At 41.8% G+C, this 23,786-nt stretch overlaps 1 protein-coding gene and 1 long non-coding RNA gene across 6 annotated transcripts in view; one reads left to right on the top strand and one right to left on the bottom strand.

The window, feature by feature from the left end:
- The window catches only part of SASH1 (SAM and SH3 domain containing 1), a 322,353-nt gene that overhangs the window by 198,814 nt on the left and 99,753 nt on the right, over positions 1-23,786 (bottom strand). The window lies entirely within an intron of this gene.
- LOC115851347 (uncharacterized) lies at positions 6,967-23,275 on the top strand. 4 transcript variants are annotated; one of them, XR_009558748.1, is made up of 6 exons: positions 6,967-7,039; positions 9,951-11,102; positions 12,993-13,227; positions 18,419-21,346; positions 21,432-21,485; positions 23,150-23,275. It is a non-coding gene; the product is annotated as an uncharacterized lncRNA (long non-coding RNA). The 4 variants fall into 4 exon arrangements; XR_004038741.2 differs by having other exon boundaries at positions 18,419-21,485; XR_009558747.1 differs by lacking the exon at positions 23,150-23,275 and having other exon boundaries at positions 21,432-21,701.

Below are 23,786 nucleotides of genomic sequence, written 5' to 3'. Positions count from 1 at the left end.
GGGTCACAAGGTTTGAAGAAATATTTTTAAGCATGTGAAAGATTTGAGCGAATTTATAAGGCAAGCAGAAAAGGAATAGTAGAGGAGGAGAGATTGGAAATTTAAGAGAGGGTGGTACTAGAATAAGATTCCAGAGGAGATGATGGTGATGATAATAATAATTTACATTTTTGAGAAATTATTGTTGGCGGGATTCTCTTGTACAGAGTCCAAACAGACTACCCCTTTCCTGTTAACACAGGTTTCCTACTCAATAATACAACAAAATTGATCAGATTTAAGCATTCTAAGAAAGAATTACATTCTAGTCACATCTTGCTGATGCTAGACCCAGATCTTCACTGGATTTTAAGATTTTTACAAATCCTCATTCATACATTTCAGATATTTCAGTTCAATAAGCATTTACTGAATGTCTATTCCGTACTTAGTGGAAGGTATTTAAGCATTGGGGAGTATGAAAAGTCACAGATTCTGATCTTGATGAGCTTAGTCTTGTGAGGGAGTCACATAAATACTCTCAACCCAGTGTGATAAAAGAATCCATAGGCCCTTTATGAACTGAGAGACTGGATGGTCATGGCGGTCTAGAGGCATCATGGCAGCCTTCCTGTAAGAGGCTTCATCTGAGTTAAAGCAGTCTCAAAGGAAAGGTTGAAATTAGCCAGTCACATGGGAGCTAAGCTGGTTTCAGACTATGAGAACAACAGGAAAAAAGGCACAAAGACATAAAACAATATTATGTGTTGGAGGAACTTGAAGTTCTCTGTTTTAAAAAATGCTAGTGAGGGAATGAATAGCTAGCTAGTCCAAAGCTCAGAGAATGAGATGGTCAGTCACACTGCACCTAGCCTGCTGTCAACTAAAGAGGTTAGTCTTAAGACTCTGGGAGAGCTCATCCTTTGTATTTTAATGCTTCCTGATTTCCTTTCTGAAATGGTGACCTTCATTTTACTTCCCAAGTGCACCATGTACTGCTGAGGGTCCCTGGGCTGAACAGGCAATGCCAACGCCTGCAATAACAGAGTACACATGAAGAGCCACGGGCACATTAGGGAGGGAGTTAAATTTGGAACACTTCACTAATGTGCAGGTCATACCTGCCCAAAGGCCATGCTGATTCTTTTTCTTTCCAATATTAGTAAATGGGCCACCTCCCTTGATATTTCCTAGCAGCAGTACCAAACAGCTTCATGCAGAGAATCTCATCCTAGATCTCCCCACCAACACTGTGATATGAAGTAATTTTCAATCTTCCTGGTTCTCGGGGTCCTTAACTCTAAAATGAGGAGGGGGGAGCTATTTGAGGTCTTTTCCATTTCCAATGTTCTATAATACTGTGAGTGAGTATTTTGGTATAGGAATTGTCTTAGGGAATAAGGAAGTAAGGAGATACCAAAAGTCTGGGGAGGAGGAAAATGGCTTTCCTGGTTAGTGGAAGGTATTTATATAACAGAGGGTTAAGCCATCTGGAAGACACCCCTTATAAGAAATGGCTTATGCATGCATTCTTTTTTTTTTGCAGTACGCTGGCCTCTCACTGTTGTGGCCTCTCCCGTTGCGGAGCACAGGCTCCGGACGCACAGGCTCAGCGGCCATGGCTCACGGGGCCCAGCCGCTCCGCGGCATGTGGGATCTTCCCGGACCAGGGCACGAACCCGTGTGCCCTGCATCGGCAGGTGGACTCTCAACCACTGCGCCACCAGGGAAGCCCTATGCATGCATTCTTGATGAGGCCAAGTGTTCCTCAGTTCTCCATCTAGAAATCAAGCAGTATCTTCAGGAAGGTGGCAATGGAACGTGACTGACATAAACAAAATTACAAATGTAAATTGGTACAAGATTCAGAAATTTGGCAGGATGCATCAAAATCCATAAAAATGTTCATATCCTCTGATCCGGTATTTAGACTCCTGGGAATTTATCCTGGTAAATTATTGGAAAGGAATCAGAAGCTCTGTGCTCAGAGGCTTATTACTGCACTTTTTACAACATTTAAAATTTAGAAAGAAGCTTCATATTCCACAAGAGAACAATGGTCAAATAAATGATGATATTGAAGGAATAATATCTATTGATTAAAATGTCAATATAAAGAACATGTAACAGCGCGATAAAATATCCTCTGTATGAAACACTGAACTCTGAGAAATCTGGAGTGCATGTGTGCAAAGGTGAGACGAGAATCTACAAATATTATATGCCAGTGTTTGTAACTGAGTAGGAGCTCAATAAATATTTTTTGAACAAGTAAGTAAATGAAGTAAAATGAAAACTGGTGATGCATTAGGATGGTGGGATCTTGAATTAAATTATCTTTGAGAATTTTTCTATTTTTGTTACTCTGTTCTTTAATGATAAGCACAAAGTTAATGGAGGTTAAACATTTATTAAATGTTTATTGTGTACAGATCTGGTCCTACAGATAATATATTTTGCAATGCTACTTATTCATCACCTTCTGAAACATGCCTGCTACTTTTCCACCTCCAGATTCAAGCCTTCATGGAGCCAATTTCAATGCCGGCCAGACATTTGAATGAATGAATGAATACCTCAACAAATGAGTGGCAGAGATTGAAGCACAAGATACTGGTACCTTAAACCACACGGTCTCTGGTGTGCTGTATGGTCAGGAATTCTCAGTACTCACTCAAAGTCCTAGACTTCGAGACTCTCTATGTAAATAACTGCAAGAATTGGAAGGTTTGAGTTCCCGAAGCTGAGAGACAAAGAGAGAGTTCTTCTCAAAACCCTGTCTTAGAAAGCATAAACTTCAGTGGTTAAGAATCCGCCTGCCAATGCAGGAGACACGGGTTCGAGCCCTGGTCCGGGAAGGTCCCACATGCCGTGGAGCAACGAAGCCCGTGCACCACGGCTGCTGAGCCTGCACTCCGGAGCCTGCGAGCCACAACTGCTGAGACTGCATGCCTGGAGCCCGTGCTCCGCAACAAGAGAGGCCACCGCAATGAGAAGCCCATGCACTGCAACCAAGAGTGGCCCCCGCTCAGCCTGAGCGCAGCAACGAAGACCAAACGCAGCCAAAAAGAAAAAAACAAATACCGTATGCAGCCAAAAATAAAATTAAAAAAAAGAAAGCATAACCTTTTCAATTACTTCTGATCATTCTTTTTTTTTTTAACTAATTAATTTATTTGTGGCTGCATTGGGTCTTCATTGCTGCACGTGGGCTTTCTGTAATTGTGGAGCGCGGGGGCTACTCTTTGTTAAGGTGCGTGAGTTTCTCATCACGGTGGCTTCTCTTGTTGTGGAGCACAGGTTCTAGGCACACGGGTTTCAGTAGTTGTGACATGTGGGCTCAGTAGTTGTGGCTCGCGGGCTCTAGAGCACAGGCTCAGTAGTTGTGGCGCACAGGCTTAGTTGCTCCACAGCATGTGGATCTTCCCAGACCAGGGATTGAACCCGTGTCCCCTGCATTGGCAGGCAGATTCTTAACCACTGCGCCACCAGGGAAGCCCCTTTTGATCATTCTTGAATGCCTCACTGATTTTTTGTTTTTTGTTTTTTTAATTGGGGTATAGTTGCTTTACAATGCTGTGTCAGTTTCTGCTGTACAATGAAGCGAATCATCTATATGTACACATGTATCCCCTCCCTCTTGGATCCCCCTCCCACCCCCATCCCACCCACCTAGGTCACCACAAAGCACTGAGCTGAGCTCCGTGTGCTATACAGCAGGTTCCCACTAGCTATCTATTTCATACATGGTAGAGTATATGTGTCAAACCTAATCTCCCAATTCATCCCGCCCCCCTTCCCCCACTGTGTCCACACGTCCATTTCCTATGTCTGTGTCTCTATTCCTGCACTGCTGATTGGTTCATCTGTACCATTTTTCTAGATTCCACATATATGAGTTAATATATGATACTTGTTTTTCTCTTTCTGACCTTCTTCACTCTGTATGACAGATTCTAGGTCCATCCGCATCTCTGCAAATGACCCAATTTCATTTTTTTATGGCTGAGTAATATTCCATTGCATATATGTACCACATCTTCTTTATCCATTTCTCTATTGATGGACATTTAGGTTGCTTCCATGTCCTGGCTGTTGTAAATAGTGCTGCAATGAGCATTGGGTTACATGTGTCTTTTTGAATTATGGTTTTCTCAGGGTATATGCCCAGTAGTGGGACTGCTGGGTCATATAGTTCTATTTTTAGTTTTTTAAGGAACCTCCATACTATTCTCCACAGTGGCTGTATCAATTTACATTCCCACCAGCAGTGAAAGAGGGTTCCCTTTTCTCCACACCCTCTCCAGCATTTATTGTTTGTACATTTTTTGATGATGGCCATTCTGACCAGTGTGAGGTGATACCTCACTGTAGTTTTGATTTGCATTTCTCTAATAATTAGTGAAGTTGAGCATCTTTTCATGTGTCTTTTGGCCATCTGTATGTCTTTTTGGAGAAATGTCTATTTAGGTCATCTGCCCATCTTTGGATTGGGTTGTTTGTTTTTTTGATATTGTGCTGCATGAGCTGTTTGTATATTTTAGACATTAATCCCTTGTCCATTGCTTTGTTTGAAAATATCTTCTCCCATTTTGAGGGTTGTCTTTTTGTCTCATTTATGGTTTTCTTGGCAGTGCAAAAGCTTTTAAGTTTAATTAGGTCCAATTTGTTTACTTTTGTTTTCAGTTTCATTACTCTAGGAGGTGGGTCAAAAAAGATCTTGCTGCGATTGTCAAAGAGTGTTTTTCCTATGTTTTCCTCTAAGAGTTTTATAGTGTCCTGTCTTTTACATTTAGGTCTTTTTTGTGTGTGGTGTTAGGGAGCATTCTAGTTTCATTCTTTTACATGTAGCTGTCCAGTTTTCCCAGCACCACTTATTGAAGAGACTGCCTCTTTTCCATTGTATATTCTTGCCTCCTTTGTCATAGATTAGGTGTCCATAGGTGCGTGGGTTTACCTCTGGGCTTTCCATCCTGTACCATTGATCTATATTCCTGTTTTTGTGCCAGTACCATATTATTTTGATTACTGTAGCTTTGTAGTATAGTCTGAAGTCAGGGAGCCTGATTTCTTCAGCTCCATTTTTCTTTCTCAAGACTGCTTTGGCTATTCGGGGTCTTTTGTGTTTCCATACAAATTGTACACTTTTTTGTTCTAATTCTATGAAAAATGCCATTGGTAATCTGATAGGGATTGCACTGAATCTGTAGATTGCTTTGGGTAGTAGAGTCATTTTCACAATATTGATTCTTCCAATCCAAGAACATGGTATATCTCTCCACCTGTTTGTGTCATCTTTGATTACTTTCATCAGTGTCTTATAGTTTTCTGAGTACAGGTCTTTTGCCTCCTTAGGTAGGTTTATTTAAACAATGGAATGTAGTGCAAAACTTTTACACGTTGTAGCATTTCCAAAAAGGAACAGGAATGCACTATGGCAAATTTTTAAGGAATGGAACCTGAAGGGACACAGCATCCAAGAAAAAGCAAGCAGGAGATGTTGGGAGTCACATTTTAAAAGATTTTTCTCAGTATTTCCTCAAACCTCCTTAATAATAACAAATATTCAGGAACCACCTTTTTTTGATCCACCCAGAGTGTTTAACTTTCCTGGTTTTGCAGGTCTGATGATAAATATGGTGTCACGGATTAACAAGAGCTCTTTATTGGACTGAATTTTATCACTGGCTCATGCACGCCCAGATTCCGTGGAGGCCACTGGAATGGCTCATCTGTATCCAAAAGAAGTATTTAGCCTTTGGTCAGCAACACAAGCAATTTCACCCTTGGTTTTTCTTGGATACAGAGTCTACCTTCTTTACTATTCATCTCGACATTTCCCAAGGAGAAACACTATTTTTGAAGTTGCTCTGTGCCCTTGCCTATTTCTCCTGATTCCTTCCCTTTCCAGCTGATTCAGAGTGGAGAGCATGCCGCCACGTGCTATATCTGATCACCGTTATACTCCCCAAGGCACAAACGACAGTATTTTTAAGCACAGCAATCTCAGGGGTTCTATTTCAGTAGCTCATGTGACATAAAGAGCCTCACTTTGAGGCTCTTTCACGCATACATATACTCAAGATACACCCCCCTTTCCATAATTCTTTAAACCCTGACTGTCCCAGAGCTTAGCCACCTCGGCAAAGCAATAATCAATACTCCCTGCATCATCTCAACATATGGTCACCAGTTTCTCCCAGAAGTGTCTATGACTTATGAAGGAAAACCAGCAAAACATTTCATAAACCCATGGTGTCAAACACCACTCACTTTCGTGGTCTGTAAAATAAAATGTCTAACTTTCAGTGCCTATGAGATGAAAAACTGAGAGTCCAAATGCACACTGCCCAGCATTTCCTGCGAGCTTTCTTCTAATCACAGATGCATTCTGGGCAAGCCAATTAATCTGGCGCCATGCCCCGAAGTGGGCTGTGTACTGCTCCATGTCACTAACAGCATGACATATATCTATGCCCTGCACCCACTTAATTTGTCCCTGGCTGGAATACATGAACTTTTATTTGTGCTATTATCATCATATCCTGTCTAGACTGAAAACAGCTACAGAGCGGCTCCCTTCATATTCAGTGAATTAAAAATAAAGAAGCTGGTCTCTCCCCCCACTGCCTCCGCTGGGAAAGCTGGTGGGTTTCCACTCAGCCTCTCCCATCTAAAAGGGGAGAAACAGAGGGAAGACCAGGGAAGCTGCTTCCAACTGGAAAAACCTAGATAAGAGCAAAACTTGACGTTAAATAGTAAACACAGTGATCCGACTCCAGTAATATTATATTTTAAGTAAATGTCTTGGAAAAATAATGAGGTTTAAACCAAGCTAGGCAGCAGTAAAGTTCGGACTCTGTTTTGATTCTAGTTTGAAAACACTGATGTGCCAGGAAATTGGTGAACAAAAGCATTACTGTATCCTCAGAGTTGTGAGCGGGGGAAGAGTCTGTGGGGCTACAGCGCAAGGATTCTCAAAGGCAGAAGTGTTCAGGGGTGTGGCAGGCGATTCTTTCTCTGAGATTTTTGACAGGCTAAGAAAGCTCCTACCACCAAGGTAAGAAAATCCTTTCAACTTAAAATATTTTGAATTTATATAAAACTGACCAATCACTGGGATAACTTGCATCAGAAACAAACAAACAAAATCCGTCTATTTAAGGATTCATCAAAGGATCTAAGGTGGTGATTGAGCACACAGACTTTGACTATTTAAGTTCAACCTTAAACCAGCCTCAATTTCTTCAATTACAAAATGGGGTTAATGAAAGTGTCTATGACATAGTGTTGATAAGAAGAATAAATGAGATAGTTTGCAAAGAATCTGATGCTATGAGTGGCACATAGTAGATGATCAATAAAAATATATTAGCTACTTTTATTATTATTATGTGGAAAAGCAGTTAATACAATATCTACCTGGCTTAAAGGGAGCACTGAATAAATGAGAATAGTGGCTATTAAAATTTTATTTCAATTCTGTTTAGTACTAATGATAAATAGCTGCTTTTAAAAAACATGTGTACAGGAGGGTGGGAGGGAGACGCAAGAGGGAGGAGATGTGGAGATATATGTATATGTATAGCTGATTCACTTTGTTATACAGCAGAAACTAACACACCATTGTAAAGCAATTATACTCCAATAAAGATGTTAAAAAAAAAACCCAAAAACCATGTACACTATTTTTCATGAGTAGACTTGGGGCTTAGGAGAGAATAAGTTATTCTAACTCCATCCTCTCTCCATAGACATCTATTTCCAAAATTGGTTCAAGGGCCTAAAATGAAAACGTATGCCATTGATTAGAGGGAAATGACCATGAATGTCTTAGAAATAACCCCTAGACTCAGGCACAAAATAATACACTCATCAGGCTCAGTAAACTCCTCATTATCATACAAATTGTTTTCAAGGCTGATCTAATAGGATATGATTAATAATTGGGATTTGTTTTCTTCCAAGAAGCTGAATGATTGAAGGGAACCCATACAATTTAAAAGACGGTTCCTAAACTGATCAAGTGAGTGTTTTCTGCTTTGCTTTGTATAAACAAAAGTATTCTCATTAGTAGGCAGAGTCCTCAGGGGTGCCACTGAGTGAGGCAGTGTATGTGGCTGCAGTCTTGGCGTTGTCTGTGTTCACTATAGGAAGTGGGGCTGCGTCTACTCACCATACAGCTTATGAAATGAGAATTGCAAAAATTCTGGCTGCTCGGGGACAGAACTTCCGACTCCGTGTTGTTTATCCTCTGATTAGAATACCTGGTAGAGTCCAAGGACTGCTTGAGCTACTTCCCAGCTCTTTTCACTTCCTCTTTGGACCTTTTCTGAGAAGCACAAGCTCATTACTGGTGTAAATTTAATGCAACCCAAACTGCTTATGAAAATCTGGACAGGAAAACACTGAGCTTATGCTAAAGGTAATTTTCAGAGAAACAAGGTTTCCTTGTTCAAGTTGCCCAAAATTCAGAGCTCTGCAAGGGGGAGGGAAGGACTGGCAAGTTAAGGGAAATAAAACCAGCAAAATAAGGCCTTTGATTATGAGTTAACACAATGTGTTCTAGCCAGTTACCACAATTACAGCTCTTGCTCTTCTGCCAGAAGGAGCAGGTAGCAGTTTCTAATTCCACTGCCCACGCTACACCAGGCATGCAGCCTCACGCACACAACCACCAAGGTCCTTGTCAATTAGAAGCAACATTAAAATAACATCGCATCTACTCACAAATGTTGATGAGCTCATGCGACCTGTTGAGGGGCTGTGGGACAGTAAAAGGGTAAAGAGACTTGACACAAGTTTGTATATATTTAAAAAATTTTTTTGAATTATTATTTTATTTTTTTTATTTTTGGCAGCATTGGGTTTTCGTTGCTGCACGTGGGCTTCTCACTGCAGTGGCTTCTCTTGTTGAGGAGCACGGGCTCTAGGCGCACGGGCTCAGCAGTTGTGGCTTGCGGGCTCAGTAGTTGTGGCTCGCAGGCTCTAGAGCGCAGGCTCAGTAGTTGTGGTGCACGGGCTTAGCTGCTCCGTGGCATGTGGGATCTTCCTGGACCAGGGCTCGAACCCGTGTCCCCTGCACTGGCAGGCGGATTCTTAACCACTGCGCCACCAGGGAAGCCCAGGTTTGTATATTTATATTGACAAAGAGCCACTTCATTCAATATTCTCCCTCCACTTCCACCTTCTACTCCACTGTTTTGCCAGAAATCTTTTGAATAGTTTTGCAGTGGTATTTTGCACACAGAAGAGTGTTAGTTGTATTTAAATACCAAGGCTCGAGAATCACAGGACATTGTGAAACGTGTGCCATACCTCAAATAGTAGAAAAAATTAGCAGAGGCTAAGTTACCCTCGAACCATCCTCCACATGCATTCACAAATAAGCACGAAGAAAAACTGAAGCCAAGTGGTCTTAAATTGGAGCTAAAGGTGAATTTTCTCAGTCAGGGTGAATCTAAGACACTGGAATGAATATAGAGATCATCAAAGCTCTTTTCCAAAGATCTGGACAGTAGGAGAGTATGTCAGAATCAGGATATCATGTCAGCTTACGTGAGCTTCCATCCAGCCTCTGCTCACATAGTTTCCCTACAATATCTAAGTCCAACTTTGGGGTTTGGCTCAGATGGTATCCCCTTTCTCTGCCACTAATTCCCATGATCTGTTTTTTTTTTCGGGGGGGAGGGGGAGGTCTGGTTATCATTTGGAGTGTGTCTCTCCTCAGTCACTCCACACGCCCTGGATCTCTGTCTGCTGACACTCAACCTGTCCTTCAAGACATAATCAGATGCCACCTCCCCTGAGAAGGATTTCTGCAGTACCACCATCTCCCCAGCAAGAGTCTCTTCCTCCTCCTCCATGATCCCAGAGAAGTATCCTGCAAATCCCACTCTCACAGCACTTCACACACTGCATTTACTTTTATCTTACTACTTTTTAAAGATTCTCTACTTTTTTTTTTGCAGTACACGGGCCTCTCACTGTTGTGGCCTCTCCCGTTGCGGAGCACAGGCTCCGGACACGCAGGCTCAGCGGCCATGGCTCACGGGCCCAGCCACTCTGCGACATGTGGGATCTTCCCGGACCGGGGCACGAACCCGTGTACCCTGCATTGGCAGGTGGACTCTCAACCACTGCAACACCAGGGAAGCCCTTATCTTCTTTTTTAAAAAATTGAAGTATAGTTGATATATATAATATAATGTTAGTTTTAGGTGTACAACATAGTGATCCTAAAAATACATTATGTAATGATCACCACGGCAAGTCCAGTAAACAGCATTTTAATTGTTAATTTGCTTCCTTGTCTCTTCACTGTGAGCTGCCTAAGGGCAGGGACTCCACGGTCTTTTCCTTTTGTTATTCTTAGTGCCTAGCACAGTACCTGGACATAAGAGATTCTCAGTGAAGAGTAAAACAAAGTCAGCACCTGTGGAGTACTTCCTATACGCCAGGCACTGTTCTCAGCATATTAATGATAGAATCTATTCCCTGAGGTTTTTAGAACTGACTTAGATAAGCCATTTCCAAAACCTGGTACAGACTAAATGGTGAATAAACTAGCAAATTTTATTTCATGAGTTATTCAGTTCTTAGAACATATTTTGTATGCAGTGCTACTATTTCTTCTCATTTTAAAGATGAAGAAATGGATACTTACAAAGGTTAAGAAACTTGCCGAAGGTCACTTACTCAGCTTAAGTGCCACAGTGGAGTTTTGTTTTATTTTAACATCACCTTCATAGTTTTTGACAACTAAGTACTGTTGTTAGTATTTCTTCTTTTTCTTCCAAGTCAGGTTTATCGAGGCATAATTTATATACGATAAATTTCATACCTTTTACTGCACGGTGCTGTGTTACAGTCATGTAACTACCACCACAATCAAGATAGGGGACAGTTACACCACCCCAAAGAATCCCCTCATGGACTGAAGCCATGAACTCCTTTCCCCACTCCCCGGCTCTGGGAAACACTGATGTGATCTCTGTCCCTTCCAGCTTGCCTTTTTCAGAAAGTCACATAAGTGGAGTTATACAGCATGTAGCCTACTGAGGCTGGCTCCTTTCACTTAGCATTTGAAGTCTGTGAAGCATTTGTGATTCATCCATGTTACTGTGAGTATCAGTAGTTTGTTCCTTTTTATTGCTGAGTGGTATTCTATTGTATGGATGTACCCCAGTTTACTCATTAACCAGCTGAAGCATGCTTGGGTATGTCCCAGTTTTTGTTGATTATGAACAAAACCATTTATAAACATTCGTGGACAGGTGTTGTGTGAACATAGGTTTTCATTTCACTTGGGTGAATACCCAGGGGTGGGACTGTTCGGCCATGGGGTAAGTGTGTATTTAATTTTATAAGAAATTGCCAAAATATTTTTCAGAAGTAGCTGTACCATCTTGCATGCCAGTAAGTAATGTGTGAGAGTTTCCTTTGCTCCACAGCCTTGCCAGCACTTGGTGTCAACAGTTTTTTTTTTGCTTTTGGTTTATTTTTTAAAGTCATTCTAATAGGTATCTAGGGGTATCTCACTGTGGTTTTCATTTGCATTTCTCTAATGATGAGTGGTGTTGAATACCTTTTCATGTGCTCTGTTCAATATTTTGCCCATTGAAAAATTGGGCTGTTATCCTATTACTGACTTTTAAGATATCTGAATATATATTCTGGATACAAGTCCTTTATCCGATATGTGCTTTGCAAATATTTTCTCAGTCTGTGGTTGTCTTTTTATTTTATAATGTCTTTCAAAAAGAATTTTTACATTTGATTAAGTCCAACTTATCCATTTTTTCTTTTCTGGATCTTACTGTTTTATCTAAGGAATCTTTGCCTAGAAGAGCCACAAAACATTTCTCCTATGCTTTCCTTTGGAAAATTTCCTAGGTTTAAATTTTTACATTTTGATCTATGATCTATTTTGAGTTAACCTTTACATAATACATGATGTATGGCTCTAGGTTCTCTTTTTCTTTCACTTATGGATTTCCAGCTGTTATAGCACCATTTATGAGAACGAGCAGAAATTTGAACTGTAGTTTCTCTGCTTCTAGAGGTCAAGTTCTATGTAAATCCTTGCTCTATGTTTATGTATTTCTTTAATCTTCTGCTGGATCATAAGCTCTTTGACAGAATTCACTATATCCCTCATAGCAGAGTGCCTTGAACATAGCAAACCCTCACTAATTACCCCTGGACTGACTCTTTAGATGGAGGATAGAATAATAATCACTCAAAACGGGCCAGTCCTTGTTCTCTCTTGCCCAAGAAAGAAACAGTATCCTCATACATGTTGCCTGTGTGTTTAGAGCTCTGACCCACCCAGCAGGCAGGCAAAGGTCACCTGTCCAATATTTACAACTGACCTCCATACCCTAAGCCTTTTACTACAAGGATGGAGGAACTAGTCTTTTCCTCATATTAACATGGGTCTCAGTCTACCCATGGCAGGACGATAATTACATTTCTTCTGACAGCATTCCAGCCTGATATACAAGCTCTGGGCTGTCCTGAGGAATGGTCATTTGCCAGTCTCTTCTGGCCAACAGGCAGGGCTAGTTCAGAAGCAATTTGGGGGCCAGAACTAGTGGGTGGAGGAAGGAAATATGCAACCGTAGTATAACAGAGATTAACTGACATCTTGTGTCTGATCCTAGAGTAAATAAGCGAGTGTGGCAAGTCCTCTGCATGATCTTCAGCTCCATGGATTTATAAGCAAAGGCCATTCTGTAACTCACAGAGGGCAAGACCAACAGACCATTGCTTGGCCTTTGCCACCGAAAAGGCAAGAGGGTCTTGCCCAGTCCACCTGAGAAGATTTTGCATTTTTACCCCATCACTCATTTTTATTATAATAACCTTCAGTTCTTATTCAATATTCCACCTTTCCCAAGACAGCATAATTACAAACACCAAATCATTTCTGGTGGGGCCACATAGAGGAAGAGATGCTCACAGGCTGAAAAGGAATGATTCCATTTTCTTTTTTTTTTTCATTTTTTTAGGCTGTGCTACATGGCATGTGGAAAATTAGTTCCCCGACCAGGGATTGAACCCGTGCCCCCTGCAGTGGAAGAACAGAGTCTTAACCACCGGACCACCAGGGAAGTCCCCATTTTCTGATATGAAAAACTGGAGAGCAAGAAAGAAAAGCAGAAACTATCTAAAAAAAAGCTCTCAAGTTTCTGGTAAACACTGATATAACACAAGCAAGGATTTTTCCCTAGGGCCCATTACAGAGTAAGTTTTCAGACATGCAATATTGTTAGCCATTATTATGCATTTTTGCTCTTTTTTTTTACCATTTTTTAAAAAACTGTGGTAAGATGCCATTATTATATCTTATACAAGGTGCAATGCACATACACATGCGTATGTGCATATGTGCACACACACAAACACACATGAGACACTAGAGAGAGAGAGAGAAATATAGAGAGACTTAGAGATTAGGAACCGAGAGAAAAAGATAGGGCGTTGTGTGTGGTTGGCTGCACATCTTGTTTCCCCAGGCTAAATCTCCAAGGCTTCAGGCTGTGTCTCTTCCATGATCTCTATCCTTGTATTATCATAGAGATTCCGGGATCACAGCTCCTTTTCAGGGCTCTGCACATCTTGAACATTCAGAGTCAGCTGGGTTATTTCAGGGAAAATTACATAAAATATATTTGCTGAATAAACATTAATGGAAAAGTCGTCAAACCCTGAGCGAAGTGACCAGTTAAATCAAATTCTACCAGCCAAGTAATTTGCTTTCCACCAAAACAAGATAAAGCCAAGTTAAGCTGACTAAGAGGCTGAGCAAAAAAATTAATAACCTAATTAAAAAAGCAGGTGGGGGCTTCCCTGGTGGCGCAGTGGTTGGGAGTCCGCCTGCCGATGCAGGGGACACGGGTTCGTGCCCCGGTCTGGGAAGATCCCACATGCCGCGGAGAGGCTGGGCCCGTGAGCCATGGCCGCTGAGCCTGCGCGACCGGAGCCTGTGCTCCGCAACGGGAGGGGCCACAACAGTGAGAGGCCTGCGTACCGCAAAAAAAAAAAAAAAAAAAATCAGCTGCCCATTAGCAACATGAGGAAGATGACAGGCCATTCTGGTAGGGCTGGATTCTCAGGACAAATCATACACCCTCCTCTGAAACCTGAGAATCAGCAGGGGGTGGAAGGGCAGTAAATACAATAGGATGCATGAAAATATTGGGGCAGCCGTGGAACCTGGTTTACACATATCCTCTTCCAGGAAGATGTCATTTTTTAATGGGTTTGACAGCTTGGTATACTGTAAGATCTTTTAGGACAGGGCTCTCAGCTTCCTCTCCAGTTGCCTTTGAGGGCTGTGCTCAGAATGTGGCAAGTGGCCAGTTCTCTGGCGCACCCAAGGATAACTAAGAGGCACTGTCACCACATGTGCTTAAAAACACCGAGGTCGGGTCATCGCGCACATATCTACTGAGCACATCGCACAAAGTTGATTCCCAGAGGTACTGACCAAGTCCTGTGGCCAGGATGACGTTCTCCCAATCCTTGGGCACAGCTGGCTTCTGAGACTCAGTGGGCTAACTACTTGTGATGCCACTGAATGACCTCAGACCAGCCTCACGTGGCCTTCTTTTTGGACAGCAAAACAAAAGCAACGAGGCAGGGGTATGGTGATGCTCATTCAAAGGCTCCTTTCAATGGTGAAGTCCATTATCTAGACAGTGAAGAGAACCCAGACTAACACATAATCCTGTCCTCCCTTGGTACACCAGACCAGTGGGTCTTAAACTTTACCCTGCATCAGAACCTTCTGGAGGGTTCCCAGAGGGCCAGGGCTGGGCCTGAGAACTTGCATTTCTAGCAAGTTCCCAGCTGGCGCTGATGCTTCAGGTTCAAGAACTACATTTTTTTTTTTTTTTTTTTTTGTGGTACGCGGGCCTTTCTCTGTTGTGGCCTCTCCCATTGTGGAGCACAGGCTCTGGACGCGCAGCCCCAGCGGCCATGGCTCACGGGCCCAGCCTCTCCGCGGCATGTGGGATCTTCCCGGACCAGGGCACGAACCCGCGTCCCCTGCATCGGCAGGCAGACTCTCAACCACTGCGCCACCAGGGAAGCCCCAGGAACTACAATTTGAGAACCACTGCATCCACATTGGCTTGGATAACATTTCCTACCTCTGCTCCTCTAAACTTGACACATGATGGAAGCTTCAGAATTCACTAACTACTGAATGATTCCATAGTAAAAGAAAAAGAAAAAACAGTGAAGCCAACAATGTTTTACTTTTACAGAGGTCAGAGTTTTGGCAGCCTCAAGGATTTGGACCATAGTTGCAAACTCAGAAGTAAGATAAGTCCTTAAATTGTTAAAATAAGCCTGTAAAAAAGTTCTGGTACTCTGTAGGGGGTGACAATACAAGAGAACCCCTTAGGTCTGAGTGTAAATTAAGCCAATACATATTGCAAGATAATGACAAAAGAACTACGAAGGCACTACCATCAGGCGGTATTATCTGTAGGGGCAAAACGTCCTATGTGACTTGGTATCAGCCCCTGTGGTCACCACTATATTACAAGCAAAACACAATAATCCATTTTCCTAAAATATTAAGGCTCCTCTTGTAGCAACTCCCTCCCACTGTTGCCCCAGTGTCAATTAAAGAAAATATAAAACGGCCAATAAGGAATTCTCCCTGGATGTGAGAGTGCAAAAAGACTTATATCTCGGCTTGGGACACACAATGATTGTCAGCTGGAAGAAGTGGTCCTGAGGGGGCTGCTGGGTGATGCGTTCCATGGCCTCGCTCTCAGGGGGAATGGAGGGGTGGGGAAGGAAATCTGCCCCTGGTTCAGCCCTGAGGGGACCTGTCTGTGTTCCCAGGTAAGGGAAAGAGGCCGTGAAAACTGAAGGAAAAGATTACTCTGTAAACCCAAGGAAGGGCTGTAAATACTAGTGTGGAGAGACAGCCCTCCTGTGTCAACAAGATCAAAGAAACCCCCTCTCCTGGAGATACCTATTGGGGGCTGAAATAACAGCTGATTTTGAAAGGGCCGCAAAGTACAAAGCAGAGCGCAGCACAAGCAACAGAGAAGTGGAAGCTGTGATGTTCCTTGACAACCAAGGAGAGGCTTCCTAGAACCCAGTTAGAGGCTGGAACCTTGGTGCTTAGAGACTAGTGACCATCAGCTCCTCTAGATCCATCTCTGCCTCCTTTGCCATCTTTCTCCTGGGAGGCTGATATCTATTGATGGTGGCCTGAGTCCTGGTCCTCTGGCTTCCTTTGGGTTGGGTCAATGGTGTAGGATAGGAGAGTGTAAGGAGAGAGAGGTAGGGTAGGGTGTCTATCAATGTCTAACAGTGCCAACTCCTGCCAGGGTTTTAACAGTTGCTACCTTCCTCTAAGCTTGGAACTCAGCAGAGGTGAGCCCATTTCCAGGGTTATGGTTCTTGATTTAACAACTGTTTTCCCAATTTTCCCTTCAGGCTCCAAGGTGGTACAGGCTTCCTGCAGTTGCTAGTGTCTGGTGCTTCACCATCCCTGGTTCTTTAGTTATTTTGGCTGCACCAGGTCTTAGTTGCAGCTCGTGGGATCTTCACTGCGGCACACGGGATCTTTAGTTGTGGCATGCGGACTCTTAGTTGTGGCATGTGGGATCTAGTTCCCCGACCAGGGATGGAACCTGGGCCCCCTGCATTGGGAGCGCGGAGTCTTACCCACTGGATCACCGGGGAAGTCCCATACTATCCCTTGTTCTTTAATCCTGGCCACACTTCTGTGAAATAGCACTTCATTCAACTCTCATCAAACCCTTTGAGTCAGCCTGCTGTCTACCGCCTGGGCCCTCTGAAATAGAGATCAAGGTCAAAGCTTCCTCGGATTGAGAGTGAGCTTTGGTGAGCTCCCGACTGTAAACTCGGGAACAAATAGAATCATCAGCTTTCCCAGGTAACCCTGTAGCAGAAAGTAATGAAGATAGAGGACTTGGGGAAATTAGTCTCAGCTCAGGAATGTCAATGAGAATATGACTCTAAAACAATCACCAAAAGCATATGAGCAGGGGTTAAACAGCTGACTACATTCTGAAGAAACTGATTAGTATAGAACATAGGAGTTATTTTAAGAAAGTTTTCTAGAAGTTGTGAATTTTTAAAGCTAGGTCTTGAAAGAGCAATAATATATATATATATTTTTGGCCATGCTGTGCAGCCCGTGGCATCTTAGTTCCCCGACCAGGGATTGAACCTGGGCCCAAGGCAGTGAAAACACAAAGTCCTCACCACTGGACCGCCAGGGAATTCCCAATAATAAAATTATTGAAAAGATTTGAGGGATAGTACGAGTACTGGTAGATTTAGGAGGGAACAAAGCAGGATGCTATGTCCTATTTTTTAAAACAGCTTTTTTGAGATATAATTCACATTAAAATATAATTCGCCCATTTAAAGTGTACAATTTATTGCATGTGAGCACATTCCCAGGGTTGTACAACCATCACCACAGCCTGATTTTAGAACATTTTCATGCCCTTGAAAAGAAACTTCGTACCTATTAGTAGGCAATTCTCATTCCCTCCCTCCAAGCCTCACTTCAAGCTCGAAGCACCACTTATCTATTTTATGTCTCTATAAATATGCAAATTGAGAATATTTTATATAAATGGAATCATACAATATGTGGTGTATTGTGACTGAATTCTTTCACTTAGCAAAATGTTTTCAAGAGTCATATTATTTCTTCATTCATCAGTTGATGTATACTTGCGCTTTTTCCATTTTTTAAAAATAAATAATGTTGCTCTGAACATTCGTATACAAGTTTTTGTGTGCACATGTGTTTTCATTTCTCCTGGGTATATCCCTAAGAGTGATACTGCTGAGTCATATGATAATTCTGTTTAACTTTGAGGAACTCCCAAACTGTTTTTCTAAAGCAGCTATACCAGCTTAAATTCTTACCAGTAATGAACAAGGGTTCCAATTTTTCTACATCTTCATCAACTCTTGTTATAGTGTCTCTTTTTGTCTATAAGCATCCTAGTGGGTGTGACGTGGTATCTCAACGTGGTTTTGATTTCTATTCCCTGTGAATAGAAAAAAACTACATTTTTTTTTTTTTTTTTTTGTGGTACGCGGGCCTCTCTCTGTTGTGGCCTCTCCTGTCGTGGAGCACAGGCTCCGGATGCGCAGCCCCAGCGGCCATGGCTCACGGGCCCAGCCGCTCCACAGCATGTGGGATCTTCCCGGACCGGGGCGCGAACCCACGTCCCCTGCATCGGCAGGCGGACTCTCAACCACTGCGCCACCAGGGAAGCCCTCTTCTTTTTTAATATAGGCATCTTAGAGCTATACATTGCCCTCTAATCACTGCTTTAGTTTCATCCCATAAATTTTGATATGCTGTACTCTTCTTTGATTTCATCTCAAAACATCTTCTAATTTTTTTTTTTTTTTGCAGTACGCGGGCCTCTGATTGTTGTGGACTCTCCCGTTCTGGAGCACAGGCTCCGGACACGCAGGCTCCAGATGTGCAGGCTCAGCAGCCATGGCTCACAGGCCCAGCCGCTCCGCGGCATGTGGTATCCTCCCGGACCGGGGCACAAACCCGCGTCCCCTGCATCGGCAGGCGGACTCTCAACCACTGCGCCACCAGGGAAGCCCCCATCTTCTAATTTTCCTTGCAATTTCTTCTTTGATCCATTCATTATTTAAGAGTGTATTGTTTAATTTTCCTATATTTGTGAATTTACATTTCCTTCTGTTAATATATTTCCATAACGTCAGGAAACATACTTCGTATGATTTCAATCCTTTTATATTGAGTCTTGTTTTATGGATTAGCATATGGCCCATCCTAGAGAACGTTCCACTTGTGCTGAGATGAATGTGTACTCTGCTGCTGTTGGATGAGTCATGTTTTTATTTTTTAATCAAGTTTAAAGTACAGAGGTGCCTGGAATCAAACACATTTTCATCTCCTTTACCTTATCCATGGTCAAACCGGGAGAAGAATAATTTCAATCATTTGTTACTAGATATATAGAAAGATATAGATATGTAGATATACATAGGTATAGACTATTTTTGCAGCATGGGGACATACCATGTGACTTTGAGAATAAGGCTGTATGAAATCAGAGCACCATGGATCTAAGGTTTCCCACTCTCACTTTATGACACAAATATCATGGCAAATCCTAGAAAACTAGAAGACTGGATTCTACGATTCCAAAGGTCCCCTCTCATGTTAAAATGGTAGGCAGATACTTAACTTCTCCAACTCTCACTCTGATCATCATTATTAACCAAGAACATAAGATGTTATCTTAAGGTTCTTGTGAAAATTAAATGATGGCTTTTTTCATTAAACAAGAAATGACATGAAAATGGCTTAGTAGCGTGTTTGGTGCATAATAACCATTATGTTAGTTGTTTTTAGATACAGATGCTATTTAGGTACAGAACGTTAGTTAGGTTTTAGATATAGAACTGCTATTGCCACCAATAAAGAATGGTTTATCCGCTATTTTTCTTCCTCAAGTAAAACGTACAGGGAACACTTTGTACTGCTTTAAGGTTTTTGAAACTCTGGCCTGAGCTTGTTTCCTTGCTCTACATGAAGGGAACAGAATATCTTATTTCTGGGTGGCAAAGAGTTTTTTTTTTTAAACAATTCTATGAAATTTATTCTAGGGTACCTAAAAGCATTGGACCACTTGGTGAGGATGTTATAGAGAAAATAAGCATCTGATGGACACGGGCATGTCAGACTAGATAACAGTTTACATCCTTCCAACCTTGAGTCTGCTGAGACAGACAAGAGAGGTTATGAAATGAGTTATGAAAATGAGTATTAGCGTGAATAGGTTATGAAAATGAGTATTAGCGTGAAGTCATCTTGTGAATCTGATCATACTAATGAAAAAAGGACACACTAATCAATTTATTTCTTGGAACTATATTAAGGTTTTTAGCCTTCCATATTCAGTTTACTAAATCATTTCTGACAGTGTGTTATGGTAAGGTAGTCATAGGAAAGAGTTAATTCATTTCTACCCGAAAGCAATCTACTACCTCTCAAGTGTAGAATAAGGACTACAATATGTTGCTGAACTGATATCCATGCATCAATGGAAACAGGCCCTAGGAACTGAAAGTTTCATTTCCTCCCCAACATCTTGACAACATTCCCTGCTCCTAGAACCCTCATTCAAATATGGGGAGAGGATGGGACAGGCACCCTGTAAATTTACTCTTACTTAAGAGTTGAGAATTTGTAACTGAAGATAACGTCCTGAATTAATGTCTTGCTTCTTGTGCCCCCCCAATTCAGTTTGACCTTTCACCCCAAAGGCTTCTTAAATTTATATAATTCTCAGGCATAAAATCCTGAGAACTTCTTAAAGGATTTAAACGGTATCAGGATGTATAATTTTTGTAGCACCAATAAATGCTGAAAAATAAATATCTAAAGTCTAAATTATGAAAAAGAAATCTTTATAACACCATATTGCCCCACAAAATATCACTAAGCTTCCTGGGATTGGTTATAGTCTAAAATTCACACAGCCTCATAAAACCATTCTCTAAAATGAAGACCCAAGAGGACAGGGAAGTTTTGTTTTTTTTCCTTTCCTTATTTCTCCCCAAACCTTCAACGATGTCTAGGATACAGTGAGTGCTCAATGGATATCTGTCGTATGCATTGAATGAATTCCCTCCTTTAACACACAAACATTTATCTACAAAGTATTTTAAATGCTTGCAAAATGTCCTGTATGCTTTATTTATGAATAACGTAATGATATCTTGACTTGAGAGAAAATATGATTATCTGTTGGTTCTCTGAGAGCAAATTTATAGACTTAAAGTGGGAAATTGCCAAGTAAGAAATTATGGTAAAACTTTTTTCAAGTCAGCAATTCATTGTATTTTCTTTTAATGAATGCTATTTCCCTTAAAACTTGTAAGTTATAGCCATGCACTAATTTTTACCGAAGGTAGTGCTGCTGTGTTACATTGATGTTTCAATAGGGTTACCAGATAAAATACAAATAATTGCACAATAATTGGTACAAAAATATAAATATCGCATGGGGCATATGTGTATGAAAAAATTATTGTCTATCTGAAGTTCAAATTTAACTGGACATCCTGTATTATTTTCCTGCTATATTTGACACCCCTAGCTCAAAGTAAATATCAGTGCTCTCATCTTAAACTGTTGTCACAATCAAATACAAGTTGCTTAATAAATAAATCCATAACTGACTGTCTTATCATTATCTTTTCTCAGGAAAATAAACAAACTAAGGAAGAAAATGGCTTCCCGAGTGACGGCAGTGGTGTGACTCTCCACGGGGCCTCTCCTTTGTAGTTCCCTGAGGTCAGCAGCGGCTCCGTGGGGCAGTGCTACACCCGGACCCAGAGTCCTACCCTCTCTGATGAATGAATCCTATTACACGTTACAGGCCCTTATCGGTATGCTTTTCCGGATGGACCTAGAGACTGTCATACAGAGTGAAGTAAGTCAGAAAGAGAAAAACAAATATCATATATTAACGCATATATGTGGAATCTAGAAAAACGGTACAGATGAACCGGTTTGCAGGGCAGAAATAGACAGAGATGTAGAGAACAAACGTATGGACACCAACGGGGGACAGTGGGAGTGGGCAGTGGGATGAATTGGGAGACTGACATATATACACTAATACGTATAACATAGATAACTAATAAGAACGTGCTGTGTAAAAATAAATAAATCAAATAAAATTCAAAAAAAAAAAAAGACAAAAAACCAACAGAAGTTTCTTCCTGCTTTTGGAGGAGCAGAGCTGGCCACATGAAAATGCTAGAATTCAGCAACAAAGAAATTGTCTTCTCTAAAGACCTTTCTTCCCTTAGCTTAACCTCACACAGAGGTTAACCCTCCACAGCTGCACACCTTTGACTCTTGACCTTTGCCTTCACAAGTATAAAAATGTGTCTTCAATATTTTGCTAAATTTTCCAAATCCTTTAAACAAGAGGCAGTCAGAGCCTCCACGCGGTGACTCCTGTCCTCAGCACACTTCTTTCCCTTGCCCTGGCCTCCTTCCTCCAAACTGCCACTAAACGAGCATTGAACACTGTATGTACAGAACTCTGGAGACCTGGGCTCTGTAGGTCCCAGTGTGCTACCTTTACAGCTTGACAGAGCAGCATGCTTTTCTTTTTTTTCTTTTTTTTTTTTGGCCGAGGCACGCGGCTTGTGGGATCTTAGTTCCCTGACCAGAGATTGAACCCGGGCCCTCAGCAGTGAGAGTGTGCAGTCCCAACATCTGGACTGCCAGGATATTTCCGACAGAGCAGTATTCTAAGCTGATCATCCTTGGGTCAATAATTCAAGCCCCCTGAGCCTCAGTTTTCTCATCTATAAAATGGGGCTATGAATATCATGTGGCTCATAGAATCATATGAAATATTGGGCCAAGGAACATAGTAAATGCTAAGTAAACATCACTATTACTCATATAAGAAGAATGTATTTAAGAATATGCAAATATCCATAGAAATTTCCTTTTTAACAAGTATTCTCTCCTTCAATGTAACAAGAATTTTCAATAAGTTTTAATGGTAACTAGAAATGGCTTAATAAAGTCAATACATATAAGTGGTATTAGAATAATATGGAACTTTAAATTTCATTGTTTGGAAGAACACTAAGCAGTTGGCTTCCCAGCACTTACAGGGAAATTACCAGAACTGTACGGTGTCCTAGTCTCCATTGCTCTAGTGCCGAGGATGGAACATAGCCTGTCAGAATGTCGGATGTGAGAAATTGCACTGCGGGGCAAGGTGTGGGCAATCCAGAGTTGGCTCTGCCCAGCAGGTGAAGCACTGCTGTCATCACGCAGCCCTCACCTGGGCTGGAGTCTGAGGGAGAAAGGCATGCTGGGAACAATTTCATACTCTTCTTCAAGCACCTGCACTTCTTCAGATGAGGGGAGAGTGCACTTCTGCGTGCCTCCACCGTGGTGCTGACCACCAGCTTAATCTGAATGTACCACAGGCCACTGAGGAAATGCCTCTCTACCCTGTGGGGTGGCTGCCTTTCATCGGTACTCAGAAAGAAGGTGAAAGAGTTCTTGTTAGGAATAATATTGTTTGTTGCGGTTTTTCTCCATTTCTCTCTCTCTCTCTCCAAGGGAGAAGAAGCTGAGTTAAGAACAGAAATCAGAATCTGGAATCTGCTCACCCAAAGAATAATGGATCTATTCTGCTCAAAAAATGCCTTGATTGTTGATGTGTTTACTTCAGCTCCTTCTCTGAAATTTGAGGACAAAGCAAAATTGGGAGCAAGGAGTCTGTGTGTGTGTGTGTGTGTGTGTGTGTAAGTGTGCACACATGTGTGCAGAGAGCTCCTTTCTCTAAGGGTTCAAGATGCCCCTGTAATGAGCCTGCCCACCCCACTGAGGCATCAAAACTCATTACTTTGCCCCAAAGCTACATTTAAGCCACCTTTAAAGTGGATAGCAGGACACCTGGGGCTCATTTAGTTCATTATCCTGGGCCTTTGCTCATCTATAAAGTGAAGACACTGGATTAGACACAGTCTCAGACCTTTCCAGATCCAAAATGCTCTCTTGTGATGTTACTGAAACAGGGACAGTAGATTAGAATTTACTCACAAGCAAAGCAAAGTCAACACTGTGTGTGTGTGTGTGTGTGTGTGTGTGTGCATGCGCGCGTGTGCACGCACGCGTGTGTAAATGTCTTATTAACACAAAGGACTTACTAAGCATTCATGAAATTTTCCTTTGCCTCTTTCAAAAGTGGGAACCG

This window comes from Globicephala melas, chromosome 14 (assembly GCF_963455315.2).
Source record: "Globicephala melas chromosome 14, mGloMel1.2, whole genome shotgun sequence".
Lineage (NCBI taxonomy): Eukaryota > Metazoa > Chordata > Mammalia > Artiodactyla > Delphinidae > Globicephala > Globicephala melas.
Note: the sequence above shows the minus strand (reverse complement) of the source record. Positions and strands in the feature narration are given on the sequence as shown.